Here is a 20,530-nt window from a genome sequence, read left to right as displayed (position 1 = left end):
GTTGAATAGTATACTTTGGAGGAAAAAAAATTGTTTGAATACAATCGACATACACAGATATACATTCTCTCTACTACTTTGCAATTTTGGTGACAAGTTAAATACAGTTCTGGTACATCTGTATGAAGACTCTTGTGCAACTACCTACATCATAGTTCCCAAGAATATTCATTTAAAAAAGGTTATGATCATAAAACAATGTTAAAAATAATGAACTTAATATGATAGAATCCTAGTTTTGAGACAAAATATTTGTACATGGAAAAAAAGAATGGAAAGAAATATGTGAAAATGCGTATAGTGACTATTTGTGAAATCAGTATGAATTGTGGATGTTTTATTTTCTATTTTCTATTTTTGTTGTTGTTGTCCAAATTACTCACAGCGGCTGGGTGCAGTGGCTCATGCCTGTAATCCCAGCACTTTAAGAGGCCCAGACAGGGGGATCACCTGAGGTCAGGAATTCGAGACCAGCCTGGCCAACATGGTGAAACTTTGTCTCCACTAAAAATACAAAACTAGCCAGGCGTGGTGGTGCACGCCTGTAGTCCCAGCTACTTGGGAACCTGAGGCAGGAGAATCACTTGAACCTGGAAAGCAGAGGTTGCAGCGAGCAGAGATTGAGCCACTGTACTCCAGCCTGGGCAACAGAGGGAGACTTCATCTCCAAACAACAACAGCAAATTACCCACAGTGGCTTGTAATACTTTCATAAATAAAAAAATCTATCAACAGTTTCCAAAAGGTCCAGGTAATTATGGTCAAGCATGTACGATTAGATTCTCAAAGCAAAAATAAAGGTTATTTAAAAAAAAGTATGGGACTGGGCACAGTGACTTACGTATGTAATCCAAACACTTTGGGAGGCCGAGGCAGGCAGATCACCTGAGGTCAGGAGTTTGAGACTGGCCCGGCCAACATGGTGAAATCCCTGTCTTTACTAAAAAGACAAAAATTAGATGGGCATGGTGGCAGGTGCCTGTAATCCCAGCTACTCAGAGGCTGGGGCAGGGAGAATTGCTTGAACCCAGCAGGTGAAGCCTACAGTGAGCTGAGATCATGCCACTGCACTCCAGCTTGGGCAACAGAGGGAGAACCCGTCTCAATTCAAAAACAAACAAACAAACAAATAAACAAACAAACAAACCAAAACCCAGTATCACTATGGAAATGTTTAAAAACAAACCTCCTATTCACATATGCACTCCAACCAAGGCTCAAGGAGCTCTTACAGGCCCGTTGTCATGAAAGCTCGTGTGGTCTACTCACCCCTCTATGTAGCACTGTTCTTTCTTCAGGCAGAGTCGTCTGAAGAACGCTTCAACCTTTGTAGCTTCACCCTCGGGTAGAGTCGTCTGAAGAACGCTTCAACCTTTGTAGCTTCACCCTCAGCTCACCAAATGGTGACCCAAGCCTCTTGCAACTCCTTTTATACTCCAGAAAGAGAGGGGGGCCACACCTTTTCTTCCCTGGTTGATTACATTATCTCTGATTAATCACATCATCTTTTTTTCACACTGCCGTTAATTGTAATCCAGGGAGGGGCTCATGAAGCATTTTGTTTTGAATCTATTATGTAGATTAAAAAACCAGTCACTGAAGGTTATCTAGTATGGCTCACATTTCTCAGTTTTAAAGTTTTTCTTTCAATATTTTCATTTGTTTAAACTTTTCAAATTGACACATAATAATTGCACATATTATGGAGTACATAGTGATGTGATACATATAACAATTAGATCAGAGTAGCGTATCCATCATCTCAAGCCTTTATCACTTCTTTATGTTGTGTACATTCAATATCCTCCCTCTGGCAATTTGAAACTGAATATTATTGTTAACTACAGGCATCTTACAGTGCTACAGAACACTATAATTTATTCCTAGGTAGTTGTAATTTTGTATTCTTTAACAAATCTCTCCCTATTTTCCTCTTCCCTCTACCCTTCCAAGCCTCTAGTATACCCTGTTCTACTTTTTACTTCTATAAGATCAACTTTTTTTTTTAGCTTCTACATATGAGTGAGAACATTCTGTGTTTAACTTTCTGTTCCTGACTTATTTCACTTGACATAATGTCCTCCAGTTCTATCCATGTTACTGCCAATGACAGGATTCCATTTTTCTGTGGATAAATAGTATTCCATTGTGTATATATACTACATAAAGGTTTTCTCTCTTTCTTTCTTTTTTTTTTTTTTTTAAAAAAACACAACTTCAAATCTTGTCAACATTTTATCATCTTTAAAAATAAATCGGGCTCTCTCCTCCTGCCAAAAGGAAAGAAGGCCAAGGGGAAGAAGGTGGCTCCAGCCCTGCTATCATGAAGAAGCAGGAGGTTAAGAAAGTGGTGAATCCCCTGTTTGAGAAACGGCCTAAGAATTTTGACATTGGATAGGGCATTCAGCCCAAAAGAGACCTCACCGGCTTTATGAAATGGCCCCGCTCTATCAGGTTGCGGCGGCGGAGAGTCATCCTCTATAAGGGGCTGAAAGTGCCTCTTGCAATTAACCAGTTCACTCAGGCCCTGGACCGCCAAACAGCTACTCAGCTACTTCAACTGGCCCACAAGTACAGATCAGAGACAAAGCAAGAGAAGAAACAGAGGGTGGTGGCCCTGGCCAAAAAGAAAACTGCTGGAAAAGGGGACATCCCCACTAAGAGACTACCTGTCCTTCGAGCTGGAGTTAACACCGTCACCACCTTGGTAGAGAACAAGAAGGCTCAGCTGGTGGTGATTGCACACAATGTGGATCCCATCGAGCTGGTTGTCTTCTTGCCTGGCCTGTGTGGTAAAATGGGGGTCCCTTACTGTATGATCAAGGGGAAGGCAAGACTGGGCCGTCTAGTTCACAGGAAGACCTGCTCCACTGTCGCCTTCACACAGGTTAACTCGAAGACAAAGACGCTTTGGCTAAGCTACTGGAAGCTATGAGGACGGATTACAATGACAGATACAATGAGATCTGCCGTCACTGGGGAGGCAATGTCCTGGGTCCCAAGTCTGTGGCTTGCATCGGCAAGCTTGAAAAGGCAAAGGCTAAAGAACTTGCCACTAAGCTGGGTTAAATGTACACTGTTAAATTTTCTGTACATAAAAATAATTAAAATAATACAAATTTTCCTTCAAAAATTAAATCAGGGTTGTGTTTACATTAACTTAATAAACCTTTTGTGAACTTCTACCATGTACCCTGGTACTCTGGGCTGTACTTGGAGAGAGGAATAGAAGGAAAAACAGGACATGGTCACAGGCTCTACACAGCTCACAGGCTGCTACGATGGAGACAAACAAAAAAACTGAGAGCACCTATGTAGGAATGTGGCATAAGGATATATAAATACTGCTGTGAGTAGCGAACACTTTAGAGTGCTTGCCTGGTGCCATTCTAAGCCTGTTCCACATATCAATTCATTTTATCCTCACAACAAACGTATGAGGTAGATCTTGTGATTTTCTTTACATTGCAGATGAGGAAACTGAGGTATAGAAATGTTATGTCACACAGCAAATAATTTGAATCTGCATTCAAAGCCTGACTTCAGATTATAACAGACAAATCACAGTAATGCCGAAAGTGCTATAGTAGGGAAAATAAGAAGTGCTAAGGGAAATCAGAGAGGGTCATCTAACTGAGACTTGGGATTCAAAAAAGGCTTTCATGAAGAGGTTACGACCTCAGAGCTGAGTTGTGGCAGAATGGTGGGTTTTGGAATATGGGGGATGTGGGCAGGAAAGAAACAGGGAATGCCTAGAGGGAATGAAACAAGTTCCTGATTGTGAAAGAATTTATATTCCATACTAAGGAATATGAAATGATGAGATAATGGGGAATTTTAAAGGCTTTTAAGCAAGAAAACCTTAAATCAAATTTGTGATTTTTAAATAAATGTTGGAGAGAGCAAGAACAAAGGCAGAGAAATAAATTTGGGGTCTGTGTAGCATTAAAAAAATCCTCCCCTGGCTGGGCAAGGTGGCAGATGCCTGTAATTTCAGCACTTTGGGAGGCCGAAGCAGGCGGATCACTTGAGGTCAGGAGTTTGAGACCAGCCTGGCCAACACGGTGAAATCCTATCTCTACTAAAAATACAAAAATTAGCCAGCATGTTGGCACACGCCTATAGTCCCAGTTACGTGGGAGGCTGAGACAGGAGAATCACTGGAACCTGGGAGGCGCAGGTTGCAGTGAGCTGAGACCGCACCATTGCACTCCAGTCTTGGCGACACAGCAAGATTCCATCTCAAAAAAAAAAAAGAAAAAAAAAAAAATTCCCCCCTACTAGCCTTAAATTTCTGAACTCCTGAAAGGCATTCTCTTAAGTGTGATTAATCTTATTATATCTGAGTAGGGCAGAGCCAAAATGGTGCCTGTGAAAGGAGAATGCTCAAATAAACTTTTGATGGGAAATAAGTGAAAACCATCTATCACTACTTTAATCCACAACTTTTTAAAAAAGAATGTTTTCTCAACTTTTTTAAGGTGTAAAGCGTAATTGACAAAAATTAAATATATTTATGGTTTACTGTGTGTTGTTTATATATATATACACACACACACACACACACATTGTCAAATAAAGCTATTTAACGTATCCATCACCTTACATAATTTTTTTGAGATGAGAAAATTTAAGATCTAATCTATTCAAAATTTTCATGTGTGTAACACATTATTATTAACTATAGTCACTATACTGGGTAACAGATCTCCAGAACTTGTTCATCCTAACTGAAAGGCTGTACTCTATTTTTTTTTTACTTTTTTTGAGGCTGAGTTTCGCTTCTGTTGCCCAGGCTGGAGTACAATGGTACGATCTCAACTCACTGCAACCTCCGCCTCCCCGGTTTAAGCAATTCTTCTGCCTCAGCGTCCCAAGTAGCTGGGATTACAGGCATGAACCACCATGCTTGGCTAATTTTTATGTATTTAGTAGAGACGGGATTTCACTATGTTGATCAGGTTGGTCTTGAACTCCTGACCTCAAGTGATCCACCTGCCTTGGCCTCCCAAAGTTCTGGGATTACATACGTGAGCCACCGCGCCCGGCCAAATGTTGTACTTTTTAACCAACATCTCCTGATTTTCCCCCAACCCTCAACCCCAGGCAGCTACCATTCTATTCTCTGCTTCTATGATTTTGACTTTTTTAGATTTCACATAAGAGATCATAGAGTCTTTCTGTGCCTGGTTTAATTCACTTAGCAAAATGTCCTCCAGGTTCATTCATGTCATAGCAAAGGACAGTATTTCCTTCTTTTTTAAGGTTAAATTTTATTCCTCTGTGTGTGTGTATATATACTGTATATACACGTTATGTATATGACTTTCTTTATCCACGTTTTAAAATCTACATTTTCTTTATTTGTTGGCTATTGTGAATGATGCTGCAATGATCAAGGGAGGGAAGATGTCTCTTCAACATACTGATTTCATATCCTTTGGATATATACCCAGAAGTGGGATGGCAGGATCACATAATAGTTCTATTTTTAATATTTTTAAAACTCTGAAACTACTTTCTGGATATTCTTGTTTTAAGAAAATGAGTAAATATATTTTGAATAACAGAACCAGGTTTCTTTTTATTTTTCTTTCCTTTCTTTTTTTTTCTTTCTTCTTAGAACCAGGTTTCTCACTGCTAGAGAAAAGTAGATACAAATATGGAACATGGGAAAGCTAGAATGAATCTTGGAGTGTTAGATTGAATTTTGAGCATGTCTAATAATATTCAGATTTTGGTTCCTAAATACTATTTTCCCCTAAAAGGAAACGGGCCTTATTGAGAAATGACTGGTTCCAGGGCTGGGTCAGGAAAAGTACAAGATAAGACTGGAAATTTCTTTCTTTTCTTTTTCCTTCCTTCCTTCCTTCCTTCCTTCCTTCCTTCCTTCCTTCCTTCCTTCCGTCCGTCCTTCCTTCCTTCCTTCCTTCCTTCCTTCCTTCCTTTCTCTCTCTCTCTTCTTTCCTTCTTTCCTTCTTTCCTTCCTTCCTTCCTTCCCTCCTTCCTTCCTTCTTTCTTTCCTTTCATTCTTTTTCTTTGTTTCCTTCCTTCTTTCTTTCTACAAAGTCTTGCTCTGTTGCCCAAATTGCAGTGCAATGGCACGATCTCAGCTCACTGCAATCTCTGCTTCCCAGGTTCAAGCAATTTTCCTGCCTCAGCCTCCCAAGTAGTTGGGATTACAGGTGTGTACCACCACACCCAGCTAATTTTTTGTATTTTTTGTAGAGTCAGGGTTTTACCCTGTTGGCCAGCCTGGTCTCGAACTCCTGATATCAGGTGATCCACCTGCTTCAGCCTCCCAAAGTGCTGGGATTACAGGCACGAGCCACCACACCTGGCCTAAGAAATTTCCACGCCCAGAAATTGCTTGAGCCAGAGATTAAGAAAGTACTCAAAGGCAGAGGAAGAAAAAGACATGAAAAGGATACCAAAATCTGCTTTAAGAGACTTCCAGTTGCCCCAAATCTGGGATGATTTGAGTATCAAAATAAAAGAAGATAGAAACAGATTATAACTCACTGAATAAAAGGAGAATCAATTAGTACAAACTTAAATAAGTATTTGAGCAAGAAGGAAAACCTCCTTACAGTAGAATGCCAATCGGTACATGCTGAAGAAATGGCAGAATTAGAAATCACCATTTGGAAATTATCATGGTAATAATTTAGGATCAAATCATCAGAGGATGACAAAACTAGTGGATGAAAGTTTGATATATAATATGATATTTATATAACTTTAAAGTATCTCTTCGGAGGCATTAATTGTAAAGGGAAAAGTAGTTATTTTAGAAATCTGGTAGTCATCACCTTGACCAAGTGACCAAAGTTAATATCTTCAGTAATGGGAGAAATTAATATCAAGCATTTCCTGATAGGATACATGGAGAAGAAAATAACATCGCTTCAGGGATATTCCTGCCAAACAAGTATATCCTGAATCTAATCATGAGGAAACATCAGAAAAACCCAAACTAACAAACATTCTACATATAATTGGCTTGTAATAATCAGAAACATCAAGGTCATATAGAAGATAAATAATGACTGACCTACTATTAAGATCAAAGCAAACATGACATGACAACTCTAGCCAGTCTGAGACCCAGGTTTTTATTTTACTATAAAGGATATTACTTCGACAACCAGAGAAATCCTAGCTAGTGTGGATTAGCTAAGACTACTGTATTGATGCTAATTGCCTGATTTTGATAATTGTGCTGCAGTTATATAAGAGAATATATATTCCTGTTTTTGGACCCTGCGATTTTAGGACACTAAAGTGTTAAGGATATCATGTCTGCAACTTACTTGCAAACAGCATAGAGAAAGAAATAGTGTGTGTACATACATAGAGAGAGGATAACGAAACATGTGGCAGAGAATCTGAGTGAAAAGTATGCAGGAATTCTTTATATTTTTCTTGTATCTTTTCTTCATGTCTCAAATTACATCAAAGAATGTTCAGAAAACTAAGATGATTTGTGGTAAAGCCCTCTGGACAATTGTCCGAGGGACAGTTTCTGGTAGTCTTTACTCCCCGCCATCGTAAGTAGAATTAGGGCATATCAGCTCATAGGCAGAAAAGGAAACTCCTTTACATGAAATATGGGGTTGGGGGCAGAGAATTACAACGTGGGGAAGAAAATGAGTGGTTGACATCTGAAAGTTCATTAAACTCCGGACTACTTTATTTCTCCATATTTGTAAAAAAGTTGATAAACAACTCCTAAAAACAGAATAACAAGGGACTATTGATGCCTTTGTGTACAAATAAACATGAAGTGTAAAATGAAATATACTTTGAGGATCTAAAAGAAACTCTTATTACATTGTGAGCTGGGTAGAAAGTTGCTAGAAATTAAACTAGAGGCAGATAGGTAGGAGAATGTCATTATAAGTTTCACTTGACTTAGGAGGCATTACCTGATTTGTCCCAGGTCTTTCAGTAAAAGATTAGGGTTTGCTTCCCAAATATTGGACTCTTGACTGGGGAACCAATTGGATGAATGGGCTCAGTGTGTAGGTCACAATCTGCTTTCCATGTTCATGTGATATATCCTTCCTCATGTTCAATCATCAGCACTCTGCCCTATGAATACATAGATGCATTTATTCAATGAACAATTATTATTCTTCCTGTCAGATACTGTTCTCAGTACGAGACAAAATAGTGAATAAGTTACATAAGATCCCTTTTCATAAAGAGCTTCTATTTATATTTTAGTGGGAGGATTAGACAGTAAACAAGATCCAAATCTTTCAATATGACCATAGCAACTTTTGAAAGGTGCCAAGAAGGGAACCTGCAGGATGATATAATTGAAAGAAAGAAAAAGAAGTTTTCAGATCTTCCCTGAGGAGGGTTCATTTTAGTTGACGTCTGAATGATCACAAAACGCCTGGGATGGAGGGGTTTCCTGGGATAAAGAACTTTCAGTTTTAAAACAGGGACAAGTCTGGCAAACTGAGACATGAGACACCCTAGCACATGACTGGCTTATGTTTCAAAGGAGCACTCTAATTTGTGGATGAAATGATGTCAAAGCTTTGTTTTAAAATAATCCAGCCAGGAAAAGGTGCAGTGGCGGATGCAGTTGAAAAAAGATTGGCCATATGTTAATTAATGTTGTGATGGGTAGTGGAACTCATTATACTGTTCTAAATTTGTAGTTTGAAAGTTCAAGAAGATAAAAATAAAAGGATGCTTCTGGTTGTTTTATAGAGAATGGTTTGCAAGGGTTAGGAACACCAGATAAGAGGCTAGAGCAGTAGTTTAGGTGACGTGATCATGGCTTGGATGAATCAGGCAGGGGTGGAGATGTTGATAATATGTGATGTATTTTGTATACAGAGCAATGGAAAGGATGTAGGATTTGTGAAGAAGTGTGGATTTAATATGTAGAGGTCAGTGGAGAGTTTGGCAAAGGAGATTTGAAAAAAGCAGTCGGTGAAGGAAGACAAACCAGCGAGTGTCGGGTCAGTGAAAACTATGAGTCAAGGAGAAAACTGGTCAACGATATGAAGTGCCAAGGAGAAATTAAGTGGAATAAGGTTAGATCATTGAGTCTTGGGGCAAAAACTGAACTCGAGAGAGATTGGAGAGAGGCAACATGGGAAGAAGGAATACGGAGAGGTTGGACTCTTGAAAAGTTTTTCTGTGACTTGGAAAGGGGGTAGATTATTAAGTCAGATTTAGTAGTTTTTGAGTTCAAAGGAGAGTTTTAACTTATTTAATTTTAAAAAAATTTCCATAGGTTATTGGGGAACAGGTGGTGTTTGGTTACATGAGTAAGTTCTTCAGTAGTGATTTGTGAGATCACCCGAGCAGTATACACTGCACTTAATTTGTAGTCTTTCATCCCTCATTCACTTCCCACCCTTTTCCCCTGAGTCCCCCAAAGTCCATTGTGTCATGCCTATGCCTTTGCATCCTCATAGCTTAGCTCCCACTTATGAGTGAGAACATACGATGTTTGGTTTTCCATTCCTGAGTTACTTCACCTAGAATAGTATTCTTCAATGTCATCCAAGTTACTGTGAATGCCATTAATTCATTCATTTTTATGGCTGAGTAGTATTCCATTGTGTATATGTCTCAGTTTCTTTATCCACCAAATAAGAGTTTTTAAAACATGGAGGAAATTCTATGTAAAAAATTCATGTGTGTTTACCACTACATTTTAAAAATGGCAAAAAAGATGGGAGACACTAGAAAATGGTTGTAAGCTGATGGAAATGATATAATACAGGGGGAAATATTGATGATGTGAAAGAGAAACAGGGGTGAAGCCATTAAGGGCATAAGAAGGTTGGCTTTCAGAAGGCAGTAGTGACATTTCACAGTAGTAGGAAGGAATGGTAAATCTATTAATAAATGCATCTTTTTTGATGGAGTTGGATGGAGACAGTAGGGCCTTGCCCTTCTGATTGCTTCTAATTGCTTGGTGAAATATATGGTAAGTTCATCAATCAAGGGGTGATATACGAATGCAAAGAAGTTGGAAATATCAGTCCCGAAATCTGATATTCCATTATTAGTGCTAGATTCCTTTGAGACTTAAACTGCTTTTCTTGAGACAAGGTCGCCCAGGCTGGAGTGCAGTGGCGAGATCTCGGCTCACTGCAACCTCTGCCTCCCGGGTTCAAGCGATTCTCCTGTCTCAGCCTCCCGAGTAGCTGGAATTACAGGCGCCTGCCACCATGACCGGCTAATTTTTTGTATTTTTAGTAGAGATGGGGTTTCACTATGTTGGTCAGGCTGGTCTTGAACTCCTGACCTCATGATCTGCCCGCCTTGGCCTCCCAAACCTTTCTTTAGCAAAATTATCCAAAGAGAATGGGAATCTAGGGCACCTGGCTAAGAGGGAGACAATGGGAGATACTGATATGAGTAATGGAAGAAGAAAACCTGCTTTGATTGTTTTCTCTCTTCTAGGATGAGATACAGATTTCTTTTAAACTACAAAGGACTCAGGTTGAGTTAATTACACTCCTTAGTTTATGGCACACTATTCATCCTGTGAGGACTTACTTCCTTCCTTCCTTCCTTCCTCCCTCCCTCCCTCCCTCCCTCCCTCCCTTCCTTCCTTCCTTCCTTCCTTCCTTCCTTCCTTCCTTCCTTCCTTCCTTCCTTCCTTTTTTTTTGACAGAGTCTCGCTCTGTCACCCAGGCTGGAGTGTAGTGGCGTGATCTTGCCCCCAGGGATCTAGCAATTCTCCTATCTCTGCCTCCCAAGTAGTTGGGATTATAGGTGCCCACCACCAAGACCGGCTAATTTTTTTGTATTTTTAGTAGAGACGGGGTTTCACCAAGTGGGTTCTAGTAGAGACGGGGTCCTATTTGCAATTTCTACGTCTCCCCGCCATATTTCTACGTGATCTCGACTCACTGCAAGCTTCGCCTCCTCATAACCATTCTGATGTGTTTGATGTGCATCCTGTTTTGTGTGCATGCATTTTAACTTACATAAATGGTATTGTGATAGAAATCTCATTTTGTGTCTTTTATTTTTTCTTTTCTTTTTTCATTTGTGAGACAGGGTCTCTATATGTCGCTCAGGCTGGTGTGCAGTGCATGGAGCAATCTTGGCTTACTGCAGCCTCTGCCTCCTGGGTTCAAGCAATTCTCCTGCCTCAGCCTCTTGAGTAGCTGGGATTACAGGCACGCACCACCACGCCCGGCTAATTTTTTTATTTTCAGTAGAGATGGGGTTTCACCATGTTGGTCAGGCTGGTCTCAAACTCCTGACCTCAAGCAATCTGCCTGCCTCGGCCTCCCAAAGTGCTGGGATTACAGGAGTGACCTATCGTGCCTGGCCTCCCCTTTGTTTTAAACCCAGGACTGGATTTTAAGATCTATTTATGATTCTATACACATCTGGGCTCCTGCTTTTGCTAATGGCTGGATGGTAGGCTGTTCAAGGAGTAAGTGCATCTACCACATTTTGTTTATCCACTCCCCAATCATGTACACCAGATTCCATCATCATCCTCAGACATGTCTCCCTTTGGATGTTTAAAAGTTCTTAGGGATGGATACCCAGGAGCTAAAGTGCAGGGGCATGGTGTATAGTTATATTTATTTGACCAAGAAACTCCAGATTGTCTTCTGGAAGGCTGTATCAGTGTCCACCATTCCTATTACCCCACCCCCAAACCCTCTAACACTTGGCATTATCCAACTTCCCAATGTTTGTCCATCAATGGATCTAAAGGGTTATGTCATAGTATTATTATTTTTAAAATATATATACCTCTGATTGTTAAGTTTAAACATATTGTCATACATTTGCTGAGCTTTTGAGTTTTTTCCTGAAGACTGCCTATTCATATCCTTTGCCTATTTTTTTTTTTTTTTTGAGACAGAGTCTCCCTCTGTTGCCAGGCTGGAGTGCAGTGGCATGATCTCAGCTCACTGCAACCTCCGCCTCCTGGGTTCAAGCAATTCCCCAACCTCAGCCTCCCAAGTAGCTGGGACTATAGGCAACGCTACCAAGCCTGGCTAATATTTTTTGTATTTTAGTAGAGACGGGGTTTCACCATGTTGGCCAGGAAGGTCTCGATCTCCTGACCTTGTGATCCGCCCCACTCACCCTCCCAAAGTGCTGGGATTACAGGCATGATCCACCACACCTGGCCATCCTTTGCCTATTTTCTTTTAGATTTCCTGTTCCTTGTTGATTTGTAAACCATAAAGAATAATGATTAATCATGAAGGATAGTGATTACTCCTATGATTGAGGTTGGAAGTGGGATGGAATCCTGGAGGGAGATATAGGGGATTTTAACTGCATTGTAATGTTTAATCCTTCAGGTTAGGTGGTAGGTCAAGTATACTTATGGAATAACTCTTTATATCTTTGTTAATATTACATGTTATATAATTTTAAACAAAATCGACAGGTTATAATTTATTCATTATTCTAAATCAGTACTTTTCAGGCCAGGCACAGTGGCTCATGACTGTAATCCCAGCACTTTGGGAGTCCAAGGTGGGTGAACCACCTTAGGTCAGGAGTTCAAGATCAGCATGGCCAACATGATGAAACCTCGACTCTACTAAAAAAACACAAATTAGGCAGGTGTGGTGGCACACACCTGTAATCCCAGCTACGTGGGAGGCTGAGGTAGGAGAATTGCTTCAACCAAAGAGGAGGAGGTTACAGTGAGCTGAGATTGCACCACTGCACTGCAGCCTGGGCAACAGAGTGAGACTCTGTCTCAAAAAAATTAAATAAAAATAAATAAACAAATAAAAATTATTACTTCTCAAAATGCGGTTCCCATACCTAGTATCATCAGCAACACCAGAGAACTTGTTAGAAATGCACAATTGGCTTGGACTTCAGACCTCTAGAATCAGAACTCTGGAGGTGGGGCCCAGCACTCTGTGTTTTAACAAGCCTTCCATGTGATTCTGGGAGAGCTAAAAGTTTTGAACTATTATAGGGGAAAACTAAAGCATATTTTCATGCTATCTTAAAAAAATAAGAAAATCTCTTTTGCAGTCTCAACTTTTTTTTCTTTTTGCATGCTATTTCTTGGTATTTGCAGTATTTTATATGCTTGGACCAAGTTTCTTTCTTTTTTCTTTCTTTCTTTTTTGTTTTTTTTTGAGACGGAGTCTCGCTCTGTCGCCCAGGCTGGAGTGCAGTGGCGTGATCTCGACTCACTGCAAGCTCCGCCTCCCGGGTTCACGCCATTCTCCTGCCTCAGGTCCCGAGTAGCTGGGACTACAGGCGCCAGCCCCCGCGCCCGGCTAATTTTTTTGTATTTTTAGTAGAGACGGGGTTTCACTGTGTTAGCCAGGATGGTCTCGATTTCCTGACCTCGTGATCCACCCACCTCGGCCTCCCAAAGCGCTGGGATTACAGGCGTGAGCCACCACGCCCGGCCTGGACCAAGTTTCAAAATCCTATTAATTATTTATTGTTTATGCAAAGCCACAGCTTCAAACACTGAACATGTAACTTTATCACTAAGTGTCTTCAATGCAAATTAAACTAATCTGATTTTTATGATGTTTTAAAACACAGAATATCCAACATTGATCTTTTGTAATTCAATTGCTAAATCATTCAGTCTCAGGTTTTGCAAGTTTATTCATTTTATGAAGAATGGAAATCGCTGTAACAATGCTCACTGAACTTTCAGTACAATTTTTTGAAATCTTGTTGCTGGAGAAACTGAGAACAGTTCTAGATTTTCCTATCTCTCTGATACCAGCTACCAACCAGAACTTGGGAAACATTTCCTTTTGAACAACCTGTCATTTCCCTACTGGTAAACACTCAGGCTCAGATTCCAAAGAACTATTCATGGTGGTGATGAGGCCCAATCTTGCTAAGATAAACCTCTAAAAATTTGCATGTACATTTAATGTCAGCAAATTTAAAAAATTTTCCCACTATTTTGCAAAATAATTTCAGAGATAGTTTTTCTTTCTTTCTTACTAATCTCCATTTGGCTATACAAGACTGACCTCAGGTAAACTCTGATGCAAGTGAAATTTGTCTGTGACACCACATCCACTTTTTTGTTCTTTTAAACTGCTGTCTGGGCCTGCCTGTATTCCACTGGTAGGATTCTCCCCAACTTCTCTCTCACTAGGGCCACGGCCCTTTCTCCAGATTCTTGGTGGTTGAGGTGTCCTCACTGTGCCCTACAGGTTAGGATAGTCACCCTCCTTCCCCCTTGCCATGGAAACACAAAGTAAACTGTAGGGTCCCTATTTCCTCAGGGTTCTGATCTGCTGACAAGGGTGTTAATGGTTTAAGTGGAATTAATCAACCTTGACTGATTGTACTCAGCTTGTGGTTTCACACTTCTTTGAGGAAAAACTTTCATTGTAAAAGGAAGTAAAACAAATGCAGAATTCAACTAATCCATTGAGTGAGGGTTAGTTTCAGCACTCAGCCAGTTGGCTTTTTTCTCTGGGGTGAAAAGGTACTCTCTAAGGCAATGGTTCTCTACTGGGAGCATTGAAAACCCTATTGATGGGAAGGGGAACATCACACACCGGGGCCTGTCATGGGGAGGGGGGAGGGGGGAGGGATTGCATTGGGAGTTATACCTGATGTAAATGACGAGTTGATGGGTGCAGCACACCAACATGGCACAAGTATACATATGTAGCAAACCTGCACGTTATGCACATGTACCCTACAACTTAAAGTATAATAATAATAAATAAATTAAAAAAAAAAAAAAAAAGAAAACCCTATTGATGCCAAAACCCTGTTTTCAGAAATTCTGATTGAATTGGTCTGAGCCTGGGCCTGGGCACTGGTAGTGTTGAAATCTCCCAGGTGTTACTAACATGGTTTTTCATCTTTATCCTGCTTTAGAATCACCTGTAGAGCTTGGTAAATCAGGATTCCTGGCTCCACTGCACAATTTCTGGTTCACTAGGTCTAGAATAGGGCCTGCTGATTTGCAGTCTAACAATTCCCAGGGGACGTTGATGCTGTTGGTCCAGGAACCACATTTTGAGAATCACTGCTCTAGTGAAAATTTGAAAACCATGGTGGTTAGATGGGTTTTGCCTTGACCAGGAAATACTTCTACTCTCCCTGCCCTCTTAAAAATACTTGTAAACTTAAGAATGGTTAAGAACATTATTCTCCTTAATTCGTTCACTTTATCATCATGAATCCATGGAAGCCCCATTCATTTTAAACATATTTAATTTAATTTTTATTTAATAAATATTTAATTTAAAAAATATTTAACCTTAATTCCCAGTCCCTACTCCTATTCTGTCTTTTCCCACTTTCTCTAACTCATTTGACATGTTACCCAGTTGAAGTGCCAATCTTCAGAATTAAGTCATAGAGCTTTTTGCTTTGAGGAAAATTTTAAATTGGAATGCTTTAGGGGGAACTTTATGTTACAAAAAGACTCTATGCTGCTAAGACTATCAAATATGTTATACTTTAAATGTTGTATTTATCATTATTTACATAAATAATATAATAAAACCTTTCCTAATAAATAAAAATTGAGACTGTTTTTTCTTGTAGTGATACTTATTTTCTATAAATTAGGAAATACTATAAAGAAATTCTTTAGAGTATTTATTATCCTTGAGGACAAAACACAGTTATCACAACTGACACAAATGTTACAGAGGAAAAATATTGTAAATCATACATCAATTTTAAAACAGGTTAAAATTATATGGATAAAATATAAATGGTGATTTGTTTCCCATGAAATTCCTGAGTTCAGTTGTTTTTGAATACCACAGTTTTAATCTAATCTTGTTATATAATTCACTCTCTCAGGGAAATTAATGGGATATCCTTAAACTTTTGTGATTGGCTTTCAAATACCAGTAAAGCAGAGTGATAAAATGATCTGTGCCAAAATTAAATATAGCTATTGATTTTTCTTTATCCTTTTCCTTGTATTTTTTTTTTTCCCCCAAGAATCTAGCTCAGTTGCCCAGGCTGGAGTGCAGTGGCAGGATTTCGGCTCACTGCAACCTCTGCCTCCCAGGTTTGAGCGATTCTCCTGCCTCAGCCTCTGAAGAGCTGGGACTACAGGCGCCTGCCACCACGCCCAGCTAATTTTTGTATTTTTGGTAGAGATGTAGTTTCATCTTGTTGGCCGGGCTGGTCTGCAACTGTCGGCCTCAGGTGATGTACTGGGCTCAGCCTCCCAAGTGCTGGGATTACAGGCTGGGCATGGTGGTGCATGCCTGTAATCCCAGCTACTCAAGAGGTTAAGGCAGGAGAATCACAGTCTGGTTGACAAGAGTGACACTCTGTCTCAAAAAATAAACAAGTGCTGGACTTACAGTCATGAGCCACTGTGGCCATCCTAAATATAGCTATTGATTTTTAACTAGCCATAATCTTTCAGAAGGCTGTCAGCTTTGTGATCCTTTGATATGGGTGGGCCACAATCCTTCTGACTATCTTATCAAAGCTACTATAAATGTGTTTGTGATGTTGCTCTAAGTATTGCATCGATTTTTATACATATTTCTACATTTATGAACATTCAATACCTCATATTATCCCTGAAAGAATCATATAACACATATGTACAACTGGCAAATGCCACTAATTTTAGTTCTAGAATAAATGAAGTTTATTCATCATTTAATTAAGGAGAGAAATGCATATTATTGCTTTTTTTTTCCCTTTAAGACAGAGTCTCGCTCTGTTGCCCAGGCTGGAGTGCAGTGGTGAAATCTTGGGTCACTGCAACCTCTGCCTCCTTGTTCAAGTGATTCTCATGCCCCAGGTTCCTAAATTGAGTAGCTGGGATTACAAGCATGCCACCATGCCTGGCTAATTTTTTGTAATTTTAGTAGAAATGGGGTTTCACCATGTTGGCCAGGCTAGTCTCAAACTCCTGGCCTCAAGTGATTTGCCCTTCTTGGCCTCCCAAAATGGTGGGATTACAGGTGTGAGCCACTGTGCCTGTCCTATTACTGTGTTTTTAATCCTTCTAAATCTTTCTTCATCCACAGGGACCACACCCTGTGTATTTTATTGCCTAAAATACTGTACTTGGTGCAATGTTTTATATGTAAATATTCTAACAATTATTATTATTATTTTGTGATGGAGTTTCACTCTTGTTGCCCAGGCTGGAGTGCAATGGTGCGATCTTGGCTCACTGCAACCTCCGCCTCCTGGGCTCAAGCAATTCTCCTGCCTCAGCCTCCAGAGTAGCTGGGACTACAGATATGTGCCGCCACGCCCAGCTAGTTTTTGTATTTTTAGTAAAGACGGGGTTTCACCATGTTGGTCAGGCTGGTCTCAAACTCCTGACCTCAGGTGATCCACCTGCCTTGGCCTCCCAAAGTGCTGGGATTACAGGCATGAGCCACCACGCCTGGTGACAATTTTTATTATTATTTTTATAGAGATGGTGTCTTGCTATGTTGCCTGGGCTAACTCTTGGGCTCAAGCAATCCTCTAGCCTCAGCCTCCTGAGTAGCTGTGATTATAGACTTGAGCCACTGCACCCAGCATAAATGTTTTGTAAGTACTGCATTGACTTAGGCCCCAGTTTTAGAGGGGTGTGTGTGTGTGTGTGTGTGTTGATGGCTTCTGTGTCATTACTTTCACTCAGTGGAGAAATGTATCAGGTGTACAAGTTCTGTATTCAAATGTCCTTAGAGAACCATTGCTCCTAACTTAGAGTGAACCTGGATGCCAGAGAGATTGCATGGCACCAGATGTAGCAGAAAAACATTTGCTTTCTGTTTCCTTCCAATTACACTGTTAAACCATGTCCAAAGTAAAACTTTTTTACAAAACATAATTGCCATACATTGTTGATGTGTGTTCAATGTGTGATGAATGACAGTTTCCACATTTAAAAAAGTTTGGTCGGCTGGGCACTGTGGCTCATGCCTGTAATCCCAGTACTTTGATAGGTCAAGGTGGGCAGATCACTTGAACCCAGAAGTTCTAGACTAGCCTGCCAAAATGGTGAAACCCCTTCTCTCCTAAAAATACAGCGATTAGCCAGGCACGGTGGTGTGCACCTGTTATTCCAGCTACTCAGGAGGCTGAGGCATGAGAATCACTTGAACCCAGGAGGCAGAGGTTGCAATGAGCTGAGATCACACCACTGCACTCCAACTTGGGCAACAGAGTGAGATCCTACCTCAAACATTAATTAATTAATTAACTTTAAAAAAGTTTATTCAGGAATTTGCTATATTTTGTTTGTATAGCTTTAAAAAAAAAATCCCAAGTATACTTCCCCATACATTTCTCAATGCTATTGCTCATTAGTTTACAAGCTTCCTTCTCCAGCTTTATAAAGTCATTTAGAATTCTAATCCTGTCCTCCAGAGTAATAACCATTTATTCTAATTTGCTATTATCTGTAAATTTAATCATGTGCTCTAGTCCCTCAACCATAAAACTGATGCAAAAGTTAAATAGCTTTGTATTCAAGATAAAACAATGCATACTATAGTTTGGTAAGCATTATTTATTGAGCAAACTCACTGTGACTCTCCAACCAAACTATTTTTTAAAGAGCTCTACTCTAGCCTTTATTTTTTTCATGTAATTATTGTTTGTAATACAAAATTAAGATATTATTAATGACAAGATATATTCATCTTTTTCTTTTCTTTTTTGAGACAGAGTCTTGCTCTGTGGCCCAGGCTGAAGTGCAGTGTCATAATCTTGGCTCACTATAACCTCTGCCTCCTGGATTCAAGTGATTCTCATGCCTCATCCTCCCAAGTAGCTAAGAAAACAGGTGTGTGCCACCACATCTGGCTAATTTTTGTATTTTTAGTAGATACCAGGTTTAACCATGTTGGCCAGGCTGGTCTTGAACTTGTGACCTCAACGGATCCACTTGCCTCAGCCTCCCAAAGTGCTGGGATCATAGGCATGAGCCATCTCCCAACCTTATTGTTTGCTTTTAATCTATCAAGTCTCTTAAAGGAGAAAATGAATGCTTATAGATTTTGATGCCTCTGTCAGGTCAGTAGCTCTTCAAAGGCAGTGTCTGGTGATAATATTTCTATGACTACCCTCTCCTTCCCACGGCATAGGATCGGGTGCAATACGTTAATTATCAATGAATTAGCTAAAAAGCAGATACAATTTGATCAGTGTGACAAAAAACATATTGTGCACTATTCCTTTTTCCAGACAATATTTTTCGATAGCTTATTACCAAATAGAATTCAATCTTTCGGGGCCTAGATACTGATTGAACATGCTCATGTGTTTTTGTGAAATTTTGTAACAATAAAATATTTTAACTCTCATAGTTATAATAGGATTGATTTTTGTTTCACTCTCCAACTTCCTCCCCTCCATCACACTTGCTCTTCAGTTGAAAGGTGTACAGTGGCATAGGACATTTTTGAGATTTAATTAAGGGGATGGTGAATGGGGAGATTTTTTGTGTGTGTGTGGATTTAGTGGCATTTATTTACCTGGTTTGCACCTACCTCCAAGTACAGCTAGCTGCCTTGGTATAGAAATGGTTTCCAGAAATAGCCCTACCATCCAATGTGCTGGGCTGGCCCATACATAGGACGTATGCAGCCATGAACAGGTCCTGTGGTGCCTGGTACTGGTAGTATGTGGGCATGGAGGAGATTCAAGATTTGAGAGGTATGAATGAATCCAGAAGCTAACCTGTGGAAAATCTTACGGTCAAAGATCAAAAAACAGCTTAATAGAGGTTTACCAAAATTTGACAGTATTCCTGAAAATTTATATGACTTCACTCATAATAAATTGTGACACTAAAAGAAAGTTTTCAAAATTTCAATAACAATTTCAATTACATATGTGAGAGGAAAGATTGAACTGTATTTCTATTTTTTTCTTTATTAACTATTACAAAGTTGTCATAAGAAGAGGCAATCAAAGAGTATGTGGCTGGCCAGGCGTGGTGGCTCACGCCTGTAATCCCAGCACTTTGGGAGGCCGAGGAGGGTGGATCACATGGTCAAGAGTTCAAGACCAGTCTGGCCAAGATGGTGAAACCCGTCTCTACTAAAAATACAAAACTCAGCCAGGCATGGTGGCAGGTGCCTGTAATCCCAGCTACTCAGGAGGCTGAGGCAGAGAATTGCTTGAACCCGGGAGTCAGAGGTTGCAGTGAGCCTGGGTGACAGAGCGAGACTCCATCTCAAACAAAACAAAACAAAACAAAACAAAACAAAACAAAACAAGAGTATGTGGCCAAAATCATGCAGATAAAAGTGTCACAGGAGACTGGACATGGTGGTTCATGCCTTTAATCACAGCACTTTGGGAGGCCAAGACAGGCGGATCACTTGAGTCCAGTAGTTAAGACCAGCCTGGGCAATGTGGTAAAACCCCATCCCTACAAAAAAGTAAGAAAAGTTGATCAGGCATGGCGGCTCAGGCCTATAGTCCCAGCTACTCAGGAGGATGAGAGAGGAAGATTACTTGAGTCCAGGAGGCTGAGACTGCAGTGAGCTAAGATGGCACCACTGTACTCCCCCCCCCCCCCCCAAAAAAAAAGCACGATAGATATGGGTCAGGAACTTAATACAAA

At 40.2% G+C, this 20,530-nt stretch overlaps 1 pseudogene; it reads left to right on the top strand.

Moving 5' to 3' along the window:
• The first annotated feature begins 2,252 nt into the window (after positions 1–2,252).
• LOC103244003 (large ribosomal subunit protein eL8 pseudogene) lies at positions 2,253–3,112 on the top strand (annotated as a pseudogene).
• Positions 3,113–20,530: the final 17,418 nt, after the last annotated feature.

Source organism: Chlorocebus sabaeus, chromosome 17, assembly GCF_047675955.1.
Source record: "Chlorocebus sabaeus isolate Y175 chromosome 17, mChlSab1.0.hap1, whole genome shotgun sequence".
In the NCBI taxonomy this organism is placed as follows: domain Eukaryota; kingdom Metazoa; phylum Chordata; class Mammalia; order Primates; family Cercopithecidae; genus Chlorocebus; species Chlorocebus sabaeus.
The sequence above is the reverse complement of the archived record's forward strand: the minus strand, read 5'-3'. Positions and strand labels throughout refer to the sequence as shown.